The sequence below is a fragment of the Manis javanica genome, chromosome 16 (genome assembly GCF_040802235.1).
Source record: "Manis javanica isolate MJ-LG chromosome 16, MJ_LKY, whole genome shotgun sequence".
Taxonomy (NCBI): Eukaryota; Metazoa; Chordata; class Mammalia; order Pholidota; family Manidae; genus Manis; species Manis javanica.
This window is the reverse complement of record NC_133171.1, coordinates 6,773,226-6,790,984: the sequence shown is the minus strand read 5'-3', so window position 1 is coordinate 6,790,984 and position 17,759 is coordinate 6,773,226. Positions and strand designations below refer to the sequence as shown.

General features: G+C 39.8%; 1 long non-coding RNA gene and 1 other non-coding gene across 3 annotated transcripts; one reads left to right on the top strand and one right to left on the bottom strand.

Annotated features, from left to right (window-relative positions):
• Nucleotides 1–6,037: 6,037 nt before the first annotated feature.
• Nucleotides 6,038–17,516, bottom strand: LOC140846772 (uncharacterized). 2 transcript variants are annotated; one of them, XR_012126177.1, is made up of 5 exons: nt 16,589–17,516; nt 15,044–15,113; nt 9,787–9,959; nt 6,661–6,767; nt 6,038–6,257 (listed from the first exon to the last, which is right to left on the bottom strand). It is a non-coding gene; the product is annotated as an uncharacterized lncRNA (long non-coding RNA). The 2 variants fall into 2 exon arrangements; XR_012126176.1 differs by having other exon boundaries at nt 9,892–9,959; nt 16,589–17,505.
• LOC118968371 (U8 small nucleolar RNA) lies at nt 9,869–9,974 on the top strand. The gene has a single exon (XR_005055997.2). It is a non-coding gene; the product is annotated as a U8 small nucleolar RNA (small nucleolar RNA).
• Nucleotides 17,517–17,759: the final 243 nt, after the last annotated feature.

The window sequence follows — 17,759 nt, the reverse complement described above, 5'->3', positions numbered from 1 at the left end:
CCCAAAACAAAGATAAAAAGCAGAGCGAAAACCTCCTCAAAGTACAGCATTTGTTTAAAGTTGCTAAATTATACATTTTGTACCCTTAAAATGTTTGTGAAAAGTGCTCTGAAATTATTAGACCACAATACTTCTTCTCAGTCTGAAAACCATTTTGAGATTCTGTGACATGGAAGTCATGTGACATGGCCGGCCAAGGAAGGAAGTGAAGTCGGCGATGCTGACGACAGGGTGACAGAGAACGTTAAGTCTGTCCCTGCACACTTTAACTCTGGGTATGGTGGAAGCAAGCTGTGACAGGGCTAACGTGACAGGACCTTCAGAGACAGGACATGCTGTCTTAATTAAGGCTATGGATTCAAAGGAATTCCAAGGCTCCGTATATGACTCTGCATAGGGAATAAGGTAGAGGTGAAGTTTGCTGGAGCTGAGGCCATCAGGGACCAACCAATGAGGTGAGCGGGCTACTAGGTGGTCTACACATATGTCACTGTCCCCGGGAAGCTAGTGACTCATAATGGAGAGCAGAACTGTGACAAGAGAAAGACTGTGCTTCTGCTTACTGCTGTCGAAAACTAAATGTCAATCCATCATTCATTCAATATTCATTCAAAAATTAATGTGCTTTAAGTACCAACAGCTAGACACTGTTCCTGGAGTTACAAGAATACACCAGACATGGTTCCGAGCATGGCGAGCTGACCGCCTGACGGGGGAGGGAGCACGTGCCAGTCATCTAAAGCAGAACTCTTAGACTCCCAGGGCTTTGCAGGGCCTGGCTGGCCATGAGAGTGACGAAGCCAGCAGGTGGAATGAGTGCAGGATGCTCGGCAACTGTGCTGAAGCAAAGGGCTCACAGCTCCCAAGGAGGCAGCCCATATTCTCTGTCAGCACATCTGATCTTTTCTTTTTAATAAGTCATAAATGCAGACTTACGGGGAGTGAAATTTCCCAACTTGAAAAATTTGACAAACAGTTAAAAAATTAAAAGCACAGTATAGGTCAATGACCTGTGGCCTCTGATTCAAATAATTGGAGCTGCAGGCAAAGTTAGGTTCTGGTTCTGGTTTTGCTCCTAACTTGCTGGTGATCTTAAACAAATCACCTAACTTGTCTGGACCCCAGTGACCTCATCTATATGATGAAGCAGTAAGCTGCTGAGGATGAGCCCTGGAGTCTTGGCCAGTTCTATGATTCCATGATTTCAATTTCTGAATAGACTTCCAGTTAATTTCAGTCTGCAAAGAAAGGTGGAAAGAAGGCTGCAAGAATGCTGTAACTGGATTGCTCAGACAGACAGATGCTGGGATTTCAGATCTCTGTGATTGGAAAAGTCGTTTCTCCTGAGCCCCAGATGTCACCAGCTGTAGGGCCAGAAAAGAGAGTGTCTTCCCATAAGAACTTATATGCTTCCCTCCACCGAAGGAGAAATGTGTCATCCCTTTTATGTCTGTCCATTTGTTTTTCTGTTTTGCCTTGAGTGCTACAGAGTTTACCAGAAAGCAAAATCCCTGGGCCAAATTAGCATAATTGTCCAAAGAATTGTTTTTGACTAAATTGTAATTTAATGTCATAACCTCAGCTTTATAATTATTATAATTGTCTTCAAAATTGCAGTTATAGACATTTTTCAAAATGGTTGCTCAATATTCCTTATGTGGCAAAAGAAAGGGAATAGGCTGGGAGTTTCTGTTGATGCCATTTGGGTCCCCACTGAGCTTTTGCTTTGCTGAGTGAGCACAGGCTTGAGGTGAATTATGTGGACCAATAAAGAAGAGTTTTAGAGGCTGTGGGTGAGGAATTGGGGAAAGGGGAGAAGGAAGGGAAAGAAAACCTAGCTGACAGAGAGGGGGACAGAGAGAAGAGGCCTTGAGCCAAGGACAGAGACAGGTAACACAAAGATGGGGGAGGTTTTGCCACGTGCTACACCCAGTGCATGATCCTTCCTCTCCTCACAAAACCCTCAGGAAAATTGACACCATTTGCTAATTAGTTTTGCTACTTTTTTGATGTGATGCAATGATGCGCCGTCTTCAAGGTGTGCGGGCTGAGCAGAGGCCACCCAAATGCTCCAGCCACCAGGGGTTACACTGATATGAGGTTCCCCGCAATATTTTCTCACCAAATATTGCGAGGAAACAGTATGTCTTGCCAAATAAAAGTGTTTGCTTCTTTCTGCCTGATGAGAACTACAGTATATGATTCACAGAATGTTTTGTTTATTTGTTTAGCTTTGGCTAACCAAGGTTAGAACAAGATTTAGTGCTAAATGTATATCAGCCCTTACTAATATGTTTCCTTTTTTCTTTCTCTATAAATTCTGATCTCTCTTTCCTATGTTTATTTTTAACTACATATCTTGTGTGTTTAAAAGACATCTCAAGTCAGTGTATTTTAAGACACCCCAAATCACTTATGGAAGCCAGGGAGGAGCTAACCGAGTGCCACCCAGCAGAACCGTCTGCAGCGATGGGGACGTTCTGTGTCTGTGCTGAACACTATTAGAAACCACCAGCCACAGGTGCCTCTTGAGCATTTGAAATGTGGCGAGTGTGACTGAGGAACTGGATTTTAAATTTTATTTAATTTTATCCAACTTAAGTGTAAATTTAAATAGCTGCCTGCGCCTAGTAGCTGCCGTATCGGACAGCACAGGCCTAACCATTTATAAGTAAACAAGTGCTTCTGAACATCTGAAAAGGGGTCCTTCTCAAGTTTAAATGTTCATTTTCACATGATTTATTTACTTAGAAAAATCTTTTTGTATAATAAGGAAAAATTATGTTTTATTTCTATCATATGGAATTATAAGAAGGTTAAAACCCTGTTTATTTATTTAGATCCACTATCAGTTTGCATGCAAGTTTTACCAAATGACCAAAAAAGTGATTGTCTAACCATCAGAACTAGCTGATTTAATTCTTATTTCAAATAAGAAATTTATGGGAGACAGCTCTAAAAAAGAAAAATAATTCTATTTCTTGACCAAGGTGGTATTTACCCAGATGTTCTCTTTTTAACTATTTGTTTAAATGTTCTTAAATATTTAATGCACTTTTCTGTATCTATGTTCATTTTCACAATAAAATTAAAAAAATAGAAGCTTAATTTCTTTCAGGTTTAAATGCATAATGTGATAGAACTCTGAAAGTGTCCATTTTACGGAATGCATCAGGGAAAACCTAGAAATAAACCCAAGAACAAATGTAAATTTATTATAGCATAAAAGTTATAGATCCCAAGATATGAATAATTAAAATTCATAATTGAAATTGAATTAGAAAAATATGAATGGCTTAACAATGATGATGAGAATATTCTTATCTATTTGGATAACACTATATATTTGAATTTACATTTACTGAGATCAAACTATTTCCATTTGAATACATATTATTTCCTGTGGGTTTTTAAAAATAAATGGTGTTGGGTATACTGTTAGGCAATTTCAAGATCAAATTATATCATCTAAATTTACATTTACATTCCAAATATTTAAGTTAAGAGCAGACCTTGATACCACATTTCCCCCAAGAAGTCTCTATTACATTCAGTTTTAATTAAAGCTGAAAAAAGTAAATATCTCAAAAAGTTATAAACCTGGAGTGTGGCACCAAGTGAAAGTGACTAAAGAAACCTAAATTTAAAAGAATCACTTGTAGGAAGAAGTTTATTAATCTTAAGAAAATGTTTTCCTTCTTTTACCTGCATATTTTAATTTCTCTTACTTAATTTTGATCTCTGTAGGCTGAGATCCTTTCCTTAGTTGTCACCCCAAAATTAATTCTAGATAGATCAGTGTTTACACAGAAGAAAATGCATGTAAAAAAAGAAAGAAGAAAGAAAACATTGGTGAGAATTTTTTATAATCTTGGAGTGGAGAAGAGCTTTCTAATTATAATATTAAACTCAAGAAACAAAGAAAAATAATCATAAAGTCAACTTAAAACCTTACAGTAACAAGCTTCATAAATAAAATAAAAACATAAAGTTATTTTCAACATAATGATAATTGGCAGTCTGATTTCCATAAAGCAGCGAGCTCTTTCAAATTAGTTTTTAAAATACAAGAGAAAAATAAGCCAAGTGTCTAAAGCAGGCAGTTCACATAGAAAGAAATACAAATGCCAATGAATATAGGATACTCAATAATAATTATTAAAGAGATTCAGATTGAAAAGAAAGTTCATTATTTTTAAAGAAGTATAATTCTGCAGTCAGCCTGCAGAATTATATTACAGTATACTATCTCTTCCTTAATTTTAAACTACTATAGCCATACCTTGTTTTATTTTGTTTTGTTTTATCATGCTCTGCAGATACTGTGTTTTTAACAAATGGAAGGTCAGTGGCAATCCTGCATCAAGCATATGTCTATTGGCGGCATTTTTTCCAACAGCATTTGCTCACTTCATGTCTCTGTGTCACATTTTGGTAAATCTCTCAGTATTTCAAGCTTTTCCATCATTATTATTATTATATTTGTTATGGTGACCTGTGATCAGTGATCTTTGATGCTACTATTGTAATTGTTTTGAGACACCGCAAACCACACACATTTAAGATGGTGAACTTAACTGATAAGGGTTGTGTGTTTTCTGACAGCCCCACGGATGGGACATTCTCCCATCTCTCTTTCTCTCTCCCCAGGCCTTCCTTTTCCTTGAGTCATAACAATACCAAAATTGGACCAACTAATGACCTCACAACAGCCTCTAAGTGTTCAAGTGAAAGAAGTGTCACATGTCTCTCACTTTAAATCAAAAGCTAGAAATGATTAAGCTTCATAAGGAAGGCATGTCAAACGGCAAGGAAGGCGGAAAGTTGGGCATCTTGCACCAGTTAACCAAGTTGTGAATGCAAAGGAAAAGTTCTGGAAAGACATTTAAAGTGTTACTCCAGTGACCACATGACTGATAAGAAAGGGAAACAGCCTTATTGCTGATATGGAGAAAGTTTTAGTGGTCTGGATAGAAGATCAAACCAGCCACAACATTTCCTTAAGCCAAAGCCTGATCCAGAGCGAGGCCTTGACTCTCTCCAATTCTTTGGAGGCTGAGAGAGTTGAGGAAGCTACAGAAGAAAAGTTGGAAGCTAGCAGAGGTTGGTTTGAGGTTTAAGGAAAGAAGCCACTTCCATCACATAAAAATGCAAAGTAAAGCAGCAAGTGCTGATGTAGAAGCTGCAGCAAGTTATCCAGAAGGTCCAGCAAAGATAATTTACAAAGGAGGCTACACTAAGCAATGGAATTTCAGTGCAGATGAAGCAGCCTTCTACCGGAAGAAGATGCCATCTGGGACTCTCACAGCTAGAAAAGAAAAGTCAGTGCCTGGCTTCAAAGCTTCAAAGGACATGCTGACTCTCCTGTTAGGAGCTAATGCAGCTGGGGACTTTAAATTGAAGCCAATGCTCATTTGCCATTCTGTAAATCTTAGGGCCCTTAAGAGTTATGGTAAATCTACTCTGCCTGTGTTCCCTAAATGGAACAACAAAGCCTGGATGACAGCACATCTGTTTCCAACATAGTTTATTGGCTATTTTAAGCCTACTGCTCAGAAAAAAAGATTCCTTTCAAAATATGACTTCTTATTGACAATGTACCTGGTCACCCGTGAGCTCTGATAGACAATGAGATTAATATTTTCATGGTTGCTGACACAACATCCATTCTGCAGCCTATGGATCAAGGAGTTATGTCATCTTTCAAGTTTTATTTTTAAAAAATACATGTCGTAACACTGCCATGATAGTGATTTCTCTGATGCATCTGGACAAAGTCCATTGAAAACCTTCTGGAAAGGATTCACCATTTTAGATGCCACTAAGTACATTGGTGACTCACTGGAAAAAGTAAAAATGTCAACATTAAGAAGGGTTTGGGAGAAGTTGACTCCAATCCTCACGGATGACTTTGAGAGGTTGAAGACTTCAGGAGAGGAAGTCACCGCACATGTGGTGGAAACAACAAGAGAACTGAAGTCGGAAGTGGCCGCTGAGGACGTAATTGAACCGCTACCATCTTGAGATTAAACTGGAACAGACAATGAGCAGCTTCTTGTGGATGAGCAAATAAAGTATTTTCCTGAGATGGAAACTCCTCCTGGTGAAGGTGCTGTGAAGACTGTTGAAATGACAACATAGGATTCAGAATATTACATAAAGTCAGTCGATAAAGCAGCAGCAGGGTTTGAGAGGACGGACTCCAGTTTTGAAAGAAGTTCTACTGTGGGTGAAATGCTATCAACCGGCATCACATGCTACAGAGAAATTGTTTGTGAAAAGAAGAGTCAGTTGATGAGGCAGGCTTCCTTGTCTTATTTTAAGAAATTGCCACAGCCACCCCAACCCTCAGCAGCCACCACCCTGGGCGGCCAGCGGCCATCAACACGGAGGCAAGACCCTCCAGCAGCGAAAGGATCACGACTGGCTGAAAGCTCAGATGATGGCTCGCAATTTCTAGCAATAAAGTGTTTTTAATTAAGGTATGTATGTTTTTAAAGACAAAATGCTATTGCACACTTAACAGACTACAGTCTATTTATATACATATATATATGCACATAACCTTCATGTGCACTGGGAAACCAACAAATTCACTTGAGGAAATGTACATCACTAGTAACTGAAGAACTGTAAATTAAAACAAGGAGATAAACATACCATTTTTCAAATAGGCAAAGCTTTAAAAAATAACACATGTCCATCTTCTCTACTTTTGCCCTGAAATTATTATAACCTTGATCCAATAATTCCACTTCAGTGAATTCCTAAAGAGATAAAATGTGGAAAAATATGTATTTAGATGTTTGTAGAACCGTTATTTGTAATGAGCTCAGTACTGGAAGAATTGTTAAATTCTGATATTTACACAGAATTTTATACATCTAATATGATTACTTATTTACATAGTCATATTCCATTTCTCAAGAGCAGGTTTTAAATGATTCAGTTACTTATTCTTTTTTGTAATTTCCAAATTTCTACCATGATTATATACTTTTTAAAATTAGAGAAAAACATGAATACCTAATACTCATGAAGTAATTGTTACGTGCCCACCCCTGTTCAAGGAACTTTACCCATAGTAAACATTTAATTTTCACAACAGTCTCCTGAAGTGCTATTACTGCTTTCTACAGGTGACAGAACTCAGACACCGGCTGGCTGAAGTCCTGCCCAAAGTCATACCACTAATAAACAGTGGGGCTGAGATCTGAGTCTGGTTTTGCTGTGACTGTGTCACATCAGCTCTGGAGCAGAATGATCCACCCTAGTTTCAGGTCCCCTACACACAAAATGCTTCCTAAATGTTTAATACTGGATTGAATCTATGGATATTGTGGGCTTCTGAAGGTATAAACTGCCATGCATAAAACTTTTAAAGCTGACCCAGGGACCTAGCACTCTATAACGCGACAAGTTACACAGGGATTTGCATTTTGCTGTCTATTCCACTCACACCCTGGGATACGGTGTTGTATGGCCAAACATTATGATGTATAGACCCAGGGCTTCTCCTTTCTGCTGTTTGTTTCCTTTTTTTGTTTGTTTGTGTTTTTCTTGGCTCTCTTTCCCTTTAGTCTTCATTTATTAATAAACTTTATTTTGGCATGACTGATGTACAATAAACTGCGACAGTTGTACAAAGTGTGTAATTTGATGAGTTGTGACAGATGTTTACATCTGTGAAACCACCACAATCAGGATACAGAACATTTCCATTAAGCCTCAAACTTTAGCCAGACATGGGTTATTTATTTTCTGCTCTGTTATTTTCTGGAAGTCTATGAATGTAGTCATAGAGTATATACCCATTTCTAATTGGTTACTTCCGCTTAGTATAATGATTTTGAGGTACATTCATATTATTTTATGTATTAATAATTTGTTTCTTTTTATTGCATTGTGTTCCATTGTATAAACAATATTCCCCTGATATGAAAAGATCACATTTGTGTATCCATTTGGCTTATTTCCCATTTTGGCCTTTATGAGTAAAACTATTACAAATGTGCTTTTCATTTTCTTGAGTAAATAACTTGGAGTGGAATGTCTGCATTATATATGTTTAACTTGATAAGAAACTTCCAAGCTGTTTCCAAAAATTGTCCCATTTCACATCCCCACCAGCAGGGTATGAGAGTTCTCATTCCTCCCTCACATTTACACCAGCACTAGGTATTATCAGTCTTATTAATGTTGGCTGCTCTGATGGGTGTGTAATGCTACCTAGGGTTTTTTATTTGCATTTCTGTGATCAATAATGTTGAATATCTCTTCTTGTGCTTCTGGGTCATTCTTACATGTTCTTTGGTGACATACTTGTCCAAATCTTTAGCCCATTCATTGGTTTGCTAGTAATTGAGTTGTATGGGTATTTTATATAATTTTGATACAGGTCCTTAGTCTGAAATACATAATACATTTTACTAATATTTTTGTCCCAATATACAGCTTGCCCTTTTGTTTTCTCAACAGCATCTTTCAAAGAGCAGGTATTTTTTCTTTTTCTTTCATTTTTTTTAAATAAAGGGAAAATTTTTTTTTGTGGGGTGTGTGTGTGTGTGTCCTACCTAAAAAATCCTTGTCTATTATATTTTCTTTAAGGTCTATGATCTTTTTAGAATTATTGTTTGCATATTGTGTTAGGTAAGTGCTAATGTTCTTTTTAAGAAAACACATGAATCTCTCATTAAGCGCTGTTGAAGAATTTCGCCTTCCCCTTGAGTTGCCATGGCACTATTGTCCAAAATAATTGACCATCTATATCTGGGTCTGTTTCAGGGTCTTTTCTTCTGTTCCATTTATCTACATGTCTTGTCATTTAGCCAGTAATTAATTACACTGTTTTGATTGCTGTAGCTTTATGTTGTCTTGAAATCAGGCAGTGTAAGTTCTCAAGCTTTCTTCTTTCTTAAAATTGACTATTCTAGAATTGTTTCCACATATAGTTTGTAATCAACTTGTGCAAAAGAACAAGTTGGAATTTTGAGTAGGATTCTATTGAATCTTTAGCCCAATTTGGGGAGAACTGATGTCTTAACAATTTTTTGCAATTTGTCCTCATGGTATGTAGTATATATACTATCTAATGTAATGTAATATGTATCTATTTATTTGGGTCATCATTAATTCTTTTTGTTACTTTCACTTAGTCATTTGCCTACTGTCAGATTCTTCACATGGAAATGAGTAGGACCAATACAGAAACTTGTAGTCATTTGATACAAGGTAGAAAAGTAAATCAATTAAAATTTGAGACTTGGTAATGATCTGAAAGTATTTTCATTACATTTACTTTATGTAATATATGTAACTTTTGACACCATAATGAATGAGGGATACTATGTAATATAAAACTTAATTTTTTAAAATTGAGGTATAATTGGCATACAATATTATATTAGTTTCAGGTACACAACATAGTGATTCAATATTTACATTGTGAAATGATCACCATGATAAATCTAGTTACCATCTGTCACCATACAAACTTAATATATTATTAACTATAGTTGCCATGCTGTACATTATATCCCAATGACTTATTTGTCTTATAACTGGAAGTTTGTACTATATGTACCTTTAGCAGAATCTTGGGCAAATGTTTTCTGTGAAAATGACCTCTTTCACTAATTAGAATGCCTTAAAAAAAGAGACAATATTAAATGTTTGCAAGGATGCAGAGCAATTGGAATTCTCATTCATTGCTGGTGGGAATGCAAATGGTACAGCCACTTTGGAAAAAATTCTGGCAGTGTTTTATCAAGTTAAGCATGTACTTACCATATAATCCAGCAATCCCACTTGTAGGTATTTACCCAAGAGAACTGGAAACTTTCATTCACATCAAGACTGTACACGAAGAGTGTCAGGTGGGATCGTCTTTACCTGTTCCTCCTTTTGGAGGGCAGACTGGAATATGATGACTGGAGTTTGCATGATAGCGATTCTCATCTCTGCACCATCAGGATTCACAAACAAAAGCAAAAACAAGAAACGTGTACAGGAATCCAAAAACTAGCAACATCCCAAATGTCCTCTACCTGGCGAATGAATCCACAATCCTGGACTATGACTCAGAATGGAATGAAAAAAGATGGTTTACGTAACAACATGGATGAATCTCAAATGCCTGGTGCTAAGTGAAAGAAGCCAGACTCAAAAGACTGCATTTTGTGATTCTAATTATACGACATTTTGGAAAATGCAAAATCATAGGAACAGATAAGTGATTGCCAGAAGTTGAATGTGAGGGGAGGGGTTGGGAAATCTTTGGGATAAGGGAACCGTTCTGCGTCTTTTTCATAGTGGTCTGATTGCATACCTTTGTCTGATTCATGATGTGTACACACAAACAGTGAATTTGTATGTAAATTAAAAAGGTGAATAAAAAAGCTAATGTGTTTCTAAATTAAATATTGGATTGAAAATAAAATGACATTTTTTTAAACTTAGATTTAGTTATCTATTGGTCTTTTTTTGGAAATAAACTTCTTCTAGATTGATGTATAACATACATATAAACATACAGCTTGTAATATACAGATTATAATGTACAGATATAAATATATAGATTATAAGTATACAGCTTGTAAATGTCACAACTAATCACGTGCTGAACTAACCACTACCAGGATCAAGATATAGAACATCACCAGAGGCTCCTCCTCTGTCCCCTTCCTCCTTCCCAGAAGGAACCAATATTCTGACTCTAAACACCATAGATTTGTTTTGCCTGGTTTGGAACTTACAATATTAAATATTGTGCCCTTATTAGGCTTAGTGATATTTCAAACTACTTCTCTACATAACTAAGTAAAGATAAGCCAAGTAACATGAAGAAACTGGACTGGGTAATTACTATGGCTTCTTCTAGGTCTCAAATGTAGAGTCTGTAAGTCAATAAAATTGTGAAATATTTTTTGTTTTAAATACATTTTGGGCCAACCAACCCATGTATTTTTTTTTAACTCTGATCTAAAGGCGTTTGGGAAATGCATACCCTACTGTTTCTTTATGATCTCCAGAATTATTTTTCTTCAGTATTATTTTCTCTAGTTTGGGTAGACATCAGTCTTGAAATTGGCCTGATATACTAATCCTGTTATACAATACGTCCTTGGTTCTTCACCAAATGATGATCTATGATCTTTTCCTGCTTTGTTCTTTTGAAATCGTGCTTGACTTTTGCTCAGCTATATTTAAAGCTGTGGGGAGAGGAGACTTCTTGAAAAATATGGTACTGAAGTCTGCTCTAAACTTGAATATTTGGGAACCTCCAATAAAAGTAAATCCATATGGCAGGTCTGGTCCCAGACTGGTTTCTGCACAACTGGGTCCAAGATCCTTCATGAATTTGTGCGTGTATGTCTGTGTGCATGCACCATCACACACAATCTTGTATGTGCCCTTTGTGGTGGAAGTCAATTATGCCGGTTTTTGTTTTTGTTATTCTTTCCAGTGAGAGAACCTGGAGTATCACTTCTGAGTTTCTAGGTTGGGACAGGTTTTATTTTCTTAGCAGTAACCAGGCCACAAAATGGAAAAACAAAACAATCTCTGACAATTTAAAAATGTCTTGAAAAATAATATCAATAACAAATACTAACTTTCAAGAGTTCAGTATGTTCTTCAACTAATTCAAAGCCTAAATTAAATATCACACCCTTAGATCCTTTTTACAAAGCCTGACGGATCAGCTGGTCTTTCCATTGTCAGAATCCACCGCAACCACACAGCTCAAGTGAAGGATGTTTCCTGGCTGGGTGTGACCAAGCAGGGTCATGGATTTCTAAGTTATCATAACTTAAAAATGCTCTAAGGACTGGCCTATGTGAACAGGGCTCAGCCAGAAGACTCTTCAATTGTATGCCCTCATTTCCTCTCTCAGCCTCTCCAGGTTAGAATTCTAATCCTGGGTTTCTGGCCTCAGAGCAGGAGTTTTCATGCACATAAAATATCTTGTCATTGTTATTTTTGTGGTTAGTTTCTGAGTTTGAAAACATCACATAATTTACTTAGGTAGTTATAAACTACCCCAGTGGGACTCCATAAAAACTGGAGCTAAGGGTCTAGACTTAGAATGATAGAATGTTAGCACTTGAAGTCTAATCCTTTCCATTTTGCAAATGAGTTGTTGGACTCAAGGTACATGCTTGCCTGTTTCCGCTGGTAATTGTGGCAGAGGAGGGCTAGTATCTAGGGAGCCTCCAATTTTCCAATGAAGCTCTCTCTTCCTGATTCGCTTTTTATTCCCCCTGAATACACTAAAGTAGGTTGGGACTACTGCATGCACATTAGAGATGTTAACCTTAAAAACAAAACGGTCAGTTATTTTACCAGCAATGATGGGTATGTTCAGGAATAGCAGAGAATTGCAATTCAGACAAGCAAGGCATGGCAAAACCACTGGCAAGTCTGGAGAATGAAGAGGACTGATCTTTTATACAGGAAGGGACCAAGGTGGGAGGGCTGTTCTAAACAAAACATCCATGGAGGAAACTGGGAGTCCCATGTATCATGGTTTGTCATTGGCTGAGTTGTGACAGTTTCTCATTGGCTGGGCTGTTGCTGGGGCGGAGGTGGAAACCTTCCTTCTTCCTTGTGGGTAGTAAAGTAGACTTCTTCTGATGGGGCCTGCAATTGATGAGGAGGGGTGGTAAAGGAGATCTTCCCCTGCTGGCCTCCTGATAGCATTTCAGTGAGGTTTCCCGTAATTAATTTTCAAAGTAATGTCTCAGGAAGTTCAGTTAAGATGTTTAGCTAAAGGGATTCATTGGATCATGTAACTGGATAGTCTGAGAGAGGGTAGACTTTAGGAATGGTTTAATTTGGCAGCTCAGTGATGTTTTTCAAGAATAGGCTTCTTTCCTGTTTTTCTATTTAGTCATCTGTGGTGTTATCTCTCTCTGGTTATAATATGGCTGTCAACAGCTCCCTGGCCTGCATGTGTCCTCATCAGGATCTGAGAAGCCAGGGAGGGAGTAATCTGGAAGCTCCCGAAAGACCTCCTTACATGTAATAGCTTCAGTGGCTGATTGGTCCGTTCCTGAGCCTGCAACTGTGTTAGGGGATCAGGGTATGTTCATTAACTTAAGCCTGAGTCACATAATATTGTTCTGGAACACAGTTCTCTTAAAGCATGTGTGTGGCACTGAGAAAATGTGCATAACAGAATGAAAATTGAAGTGGTTTCCAAGAAAGAGGAAATGCATGTAAGGAGGCAGCTTCAATGTTTACTATAGTTGCACATATTAGAAATCAACCAGAGCTAGCTTAAATAAAGGTAGGAATTAATTACATGGATACAGGTATGTCTCATGGCAGCTGAGGACAGGGAACTGTATGGTTGTGGTGGGGGTGGGGTGGGGGAGTCTAGAACCAGAGAGCCATCAAACACCAAGATCGTCACTTCTCCCTTTCTTTCCTCCCCTCCCCTCCCCTGCTCCCCTCCCCTTGCCCCTCTCTCTCTCTCTCTCCCTTTCTGGCTTATTCTCCTCAGGAGTTTCATTGTATCATCAGATTTTGTGCCTCAGTGCAGGTAGCAGAAAATGGTTCTTTCTCAACTCTGGAATATTCCTGTTCCTTCACCTTTTGTCACATAAACAGAGACTAACTAGCAGTCTGATTTCCAATTCCTCATTTCTGGGAGAATCTGCTCTGCAAGCTCTGAGATGGGCGGAACACACCTGTGGGGTATAGGGTGAGAAGGCACACCTGGTGGGGCCAATGGTTCTTGGCCAGCCAGGCCAAGAGGGCATGCTGGACGGCCCCAGCAGAAGAGGGATTCTAAGCTCTAGATAATGGTTGTCCTCCAAGGGGCTCTTGGGATTAAGATAGCTGGTAGGGGAAATGCCTGCTCAAGGGAGACATCTTTTGCCAGTTGACCCACTTCTCCACCAGAGCGCTCAGGCCTGGAGTGTGAAGGATGAGATTTTGGGAGGGAAAGAGGCAGATAGCAGAGGTAAGAAAGGAGAACGCTTGCTTCTAAATAACTTCAAAAATTTGGGGAAATTCTACTTTGTACCCATAACACCAAAAAGAGATATTTGCTGAATCACAGGCAAACTTTTCTAGTGTTTGGAGCTAAAATTTGGCAGTATTAGAGAGCGCTGGACCACAGTGATCTCTTTGAAGCCCGTATCTCCATACTGATAATCTGTCCCGTAGCTGGAAGCTCCCACCGGTTAAGATGCTCCCCAGGTTCTCAGACTTAGGTGTCCTGCTCCCTGTTTACTTGTGGCAGCCCCACCCTTTCCTCTGGGAGGGTGAGTCACCGGCTGGGGTGACAGTCTCTGAGGTCCAGGAACAAAGTCAGACGTGACTCTTGTAGGGGCTTAAAACTCAATTGAAGTGAAGGGTTGTTTTGGTCTTATTGAAGATAAAGATATCAAAGATTTTTTTTCTGTTTTACTGTTTTACAACTTCCTCCTAAACCAAGAACAATAGCCTTATAAACGGGCAGGAAATCTATGTGCATCTATTGCCGGAAAAGGGAAGTGAATAGAGTGGCTGGTGCCCTTTATGTTATCTCATTTAATAAGGACTAGGGTTTTGTTCACTTTGAGAAATGACAGATTTCAAAAGGGTTTCATCCTGAGTGACTTCAAACTTCCCACAGCTCCTTTTGAGGCACAGGCTAGCAGTGGCTTTTAGGGGAAGGGGCTCAGGTTAGCCAGCGTTTTAGGGATTCCAAACAGGAATCAACTCCAAGGTAGGTCTCATTAAGCAAGTAATGCTAAAATCCAGACCTGTCTGCCGGGGAGAGGCCGGGAAGTGAGGGAGCCTTGGGAAGGGGAGGAGGAAAGAGGATGAGATCCCTGACTGCGTTGTGAAGCCTCAACTGTGCATTATTGGCTTGGGCACTTGTTACCAACAACAAGAGCTCAGCAGTGACTTTTTATAGCACCTTGGACTTCATGAAGCTCTTTTTTTCGCACTCATTTCATCCCCACAGCCACATTCTGAGGTAGGCATTATCCCCATTTTGTGGAGGAATGTAAGTGAGATTCAAGGAAGTTCTTTGCTGAAAGTCTCCTACCTAGCAAGTTTCGGAGCTGGGGTCCAGGTCCAGGTCTTTGAATACACTGCTCCATGTTTCCACTGTCACACTGCATCACAATTAAGAACATACTTCAGTCTTTATTGTCTCACCTTGTTTTCTCAATGACCCTGTGACGCAATGACCCTGTAATCACTCCTATTATACAGATGAGGAGATTCAGGCTAAATGATACAAGTATTTTACAGGTGCCAATCCTAAGTACAGGTCAGGCTTTGTGCTGTGTTCCCTACACTATTACCCCCTTGACTCTTACCACAGTTCCATGACCCTCCATTTTAGAAATGGGGAAACTGAGGCTTGGAGAGGCTAAGCAGTGCATCCCAAGCTCCTTGGCAAGTAAGTGCTGCAGCCTGATTCGCACGCAGGTGGGCCGACTCCAGATCCTATGTTCTTTAGCAATCTGCCAAGTGATGTCCGCCCAGGACTCCACCAGGGCCTCAAATCCAGACTTACCAGTCTTCCTGCCACAGCGAGTGTAGCTGTATTTACCTTCTCAGTCATGCCCTAAATCCAGCTCATCAAATTTACTCATTTAACAAACATTTATCGAGTCCTTATTAAGTGCTACGCACTTTGCAAAGTATCAGGAGGGAGATTGCACAAAACATGTTTCTTCACCGATGGACTCATGGACTAAAGGGGGAGTGAGCCAGACTGTTCGCACCACAGTAAGAGCTGTGGCAAGAGTGTGGGGGAGTGTTGTGCATGCCTGGGACCCCCTGCACTCTGAGCACAAGCATCAGTGTGTACACCTGTGTTTCTGTGCGGCAAGGTTATTAGAGTCAGGGCCTGCCTAGCTGGTGGGCACAGTGGGCTGTGCCGGGAGCCCACAGTGCTTTTGGGGGTCTGTGAAAATATTTTAATTTCTTTTCAGGTCAGAAGAGAAACAACTTTTAGTTTGAAGAATTTGTCCTAATATACAATCTTAACATATTTGTCTTTATACCAAAGCAATATATACATAATGTATTTTGTATGTAAGTATATGTAGTATATACAATAATTGTATATAATATATATATGTTATGGATGAAGGGACCAGGAAGGCAGAAATGCCTAGGGCCCACATGATGTGTCCCTGATTATACCAATCTATTGGAAGGCAAAGCCCTTGCCCGAGTCTCAGCCTGGTTCTTCTATGTGCTGTGTAACATGGGACATAAGCTCCTTCAGTCCAAAGTCCAGGTCTGCTAAGAGCATTCTATTCGTTATCCATTGAGGGCCTGCTCAGTGGATTTACATGCGTCTCACAGCTGCACTGGACTATCCCATAGGACCAATCATGCAAGGGGCATTGCAGAGGAGAGCCCTGCCCACACATTATCATCCTATCCTTCTCATTCTGGGAAGTATATGTAAAAATCTTAAAAAGCCCCTTTTCCCTTGTAAGAACTTCGTTTATAGTTTTTTTCTTGATGCAGGGCACTTTGAGGGTGTGAATCTGGGTCAGCCTGAGCTGTAGGAAGTGGGCACAGAAGAGGGGGAGGGCATGCACAGCGGACTTCCCAGGTGTGGACTTACCTGGAGGGGGAGACCTGAAGTTAGTTTAGTTGTCGGTGGAGGTTCTTGAAGAAGGCCTCTCAGGAAGGTGGCAATGCAAGGCTGTTACAGCAGGGCGGCTCTCTAGCTTTAGAAGTCTGAAGGCCCTTTCACCCAAAACAAGACAGACAGAGTGGACCTGTCTTGCCAGAACACCTCCCAGTGTCTTGAAAACAGGTGAGTTAGGATTGGCCCAAACTGACATGGCTGCTGGCAAAGGTTACCAGGGTTTGGGTCCGCCTTCTATGACCACGAAGAGGAGAATCATTGTCTGTTCTTGCCAGGAAACTGGCATGTGCCAAGGATATCCTCATGTGTTGCTAGGGATATTGCTAGCAATAATTAAATACTAAGGCCATCATTCATTTTTGGGTCTCCTGGAGTTGTGTTTGGTTTTGTTTTACTCAACCATTAGCTCGTATGACAAATATAAAACTGAAGTCTGACTAAGTCACCCACTGCGTACTCACTACTACATCTCCATGGCTTTCTGCTCCTCAGAGGAGAAAGACTAACAGTGTATTAGTGGCTACTAGTCCCTGTGAGGTCTTTGTCCTACCCAGTCACCAGCCTCACCCCCCACCCCTGGCTCCCTTCACGCTCGCCAGACCTGCTCAGCTCTCGGACGCACCGAGTGCTCGGCCACCTGGGTCTCGGCCTCAGGAAACCGCAGCTCCCCGCCTGGATGGCTCTTTGCCTGCTCTTCAGTCCTGGTGAACTCTCTCTCCCCCTGTGCATCTCTGCTCAGCTCTAACTTACTCAGAGATGCCTGTTTGACCTCCTTGTTTACGTTCAGCTCTCCTGACATTACATTCTATTAAATGTGATGTTCTATGGAGCCTCATCACAACGCTTTGCCAGACTTCGGGGTTCTTTGATTCATGTTAGTCTTTCCTGCTAGATCCCCTGTCACCAGGGCTGATGCCACTTACCTCTCTCTGTACTTCAATGCCTAGAGTATGACAGTAACTAATACTGGATCAGGAAGAAACAAACTGCTGTTGAGACATAACAAAACAAAACAAAACAAAACATTACGTAAATACACAAGTCATTTTTTTAAAGCAAAACAGGCTATCACTATGATACCTAAATTATCCATATAACACACAGTTGTTGTTTTTGAGAATCCCATAACTAAGCGTCACATACC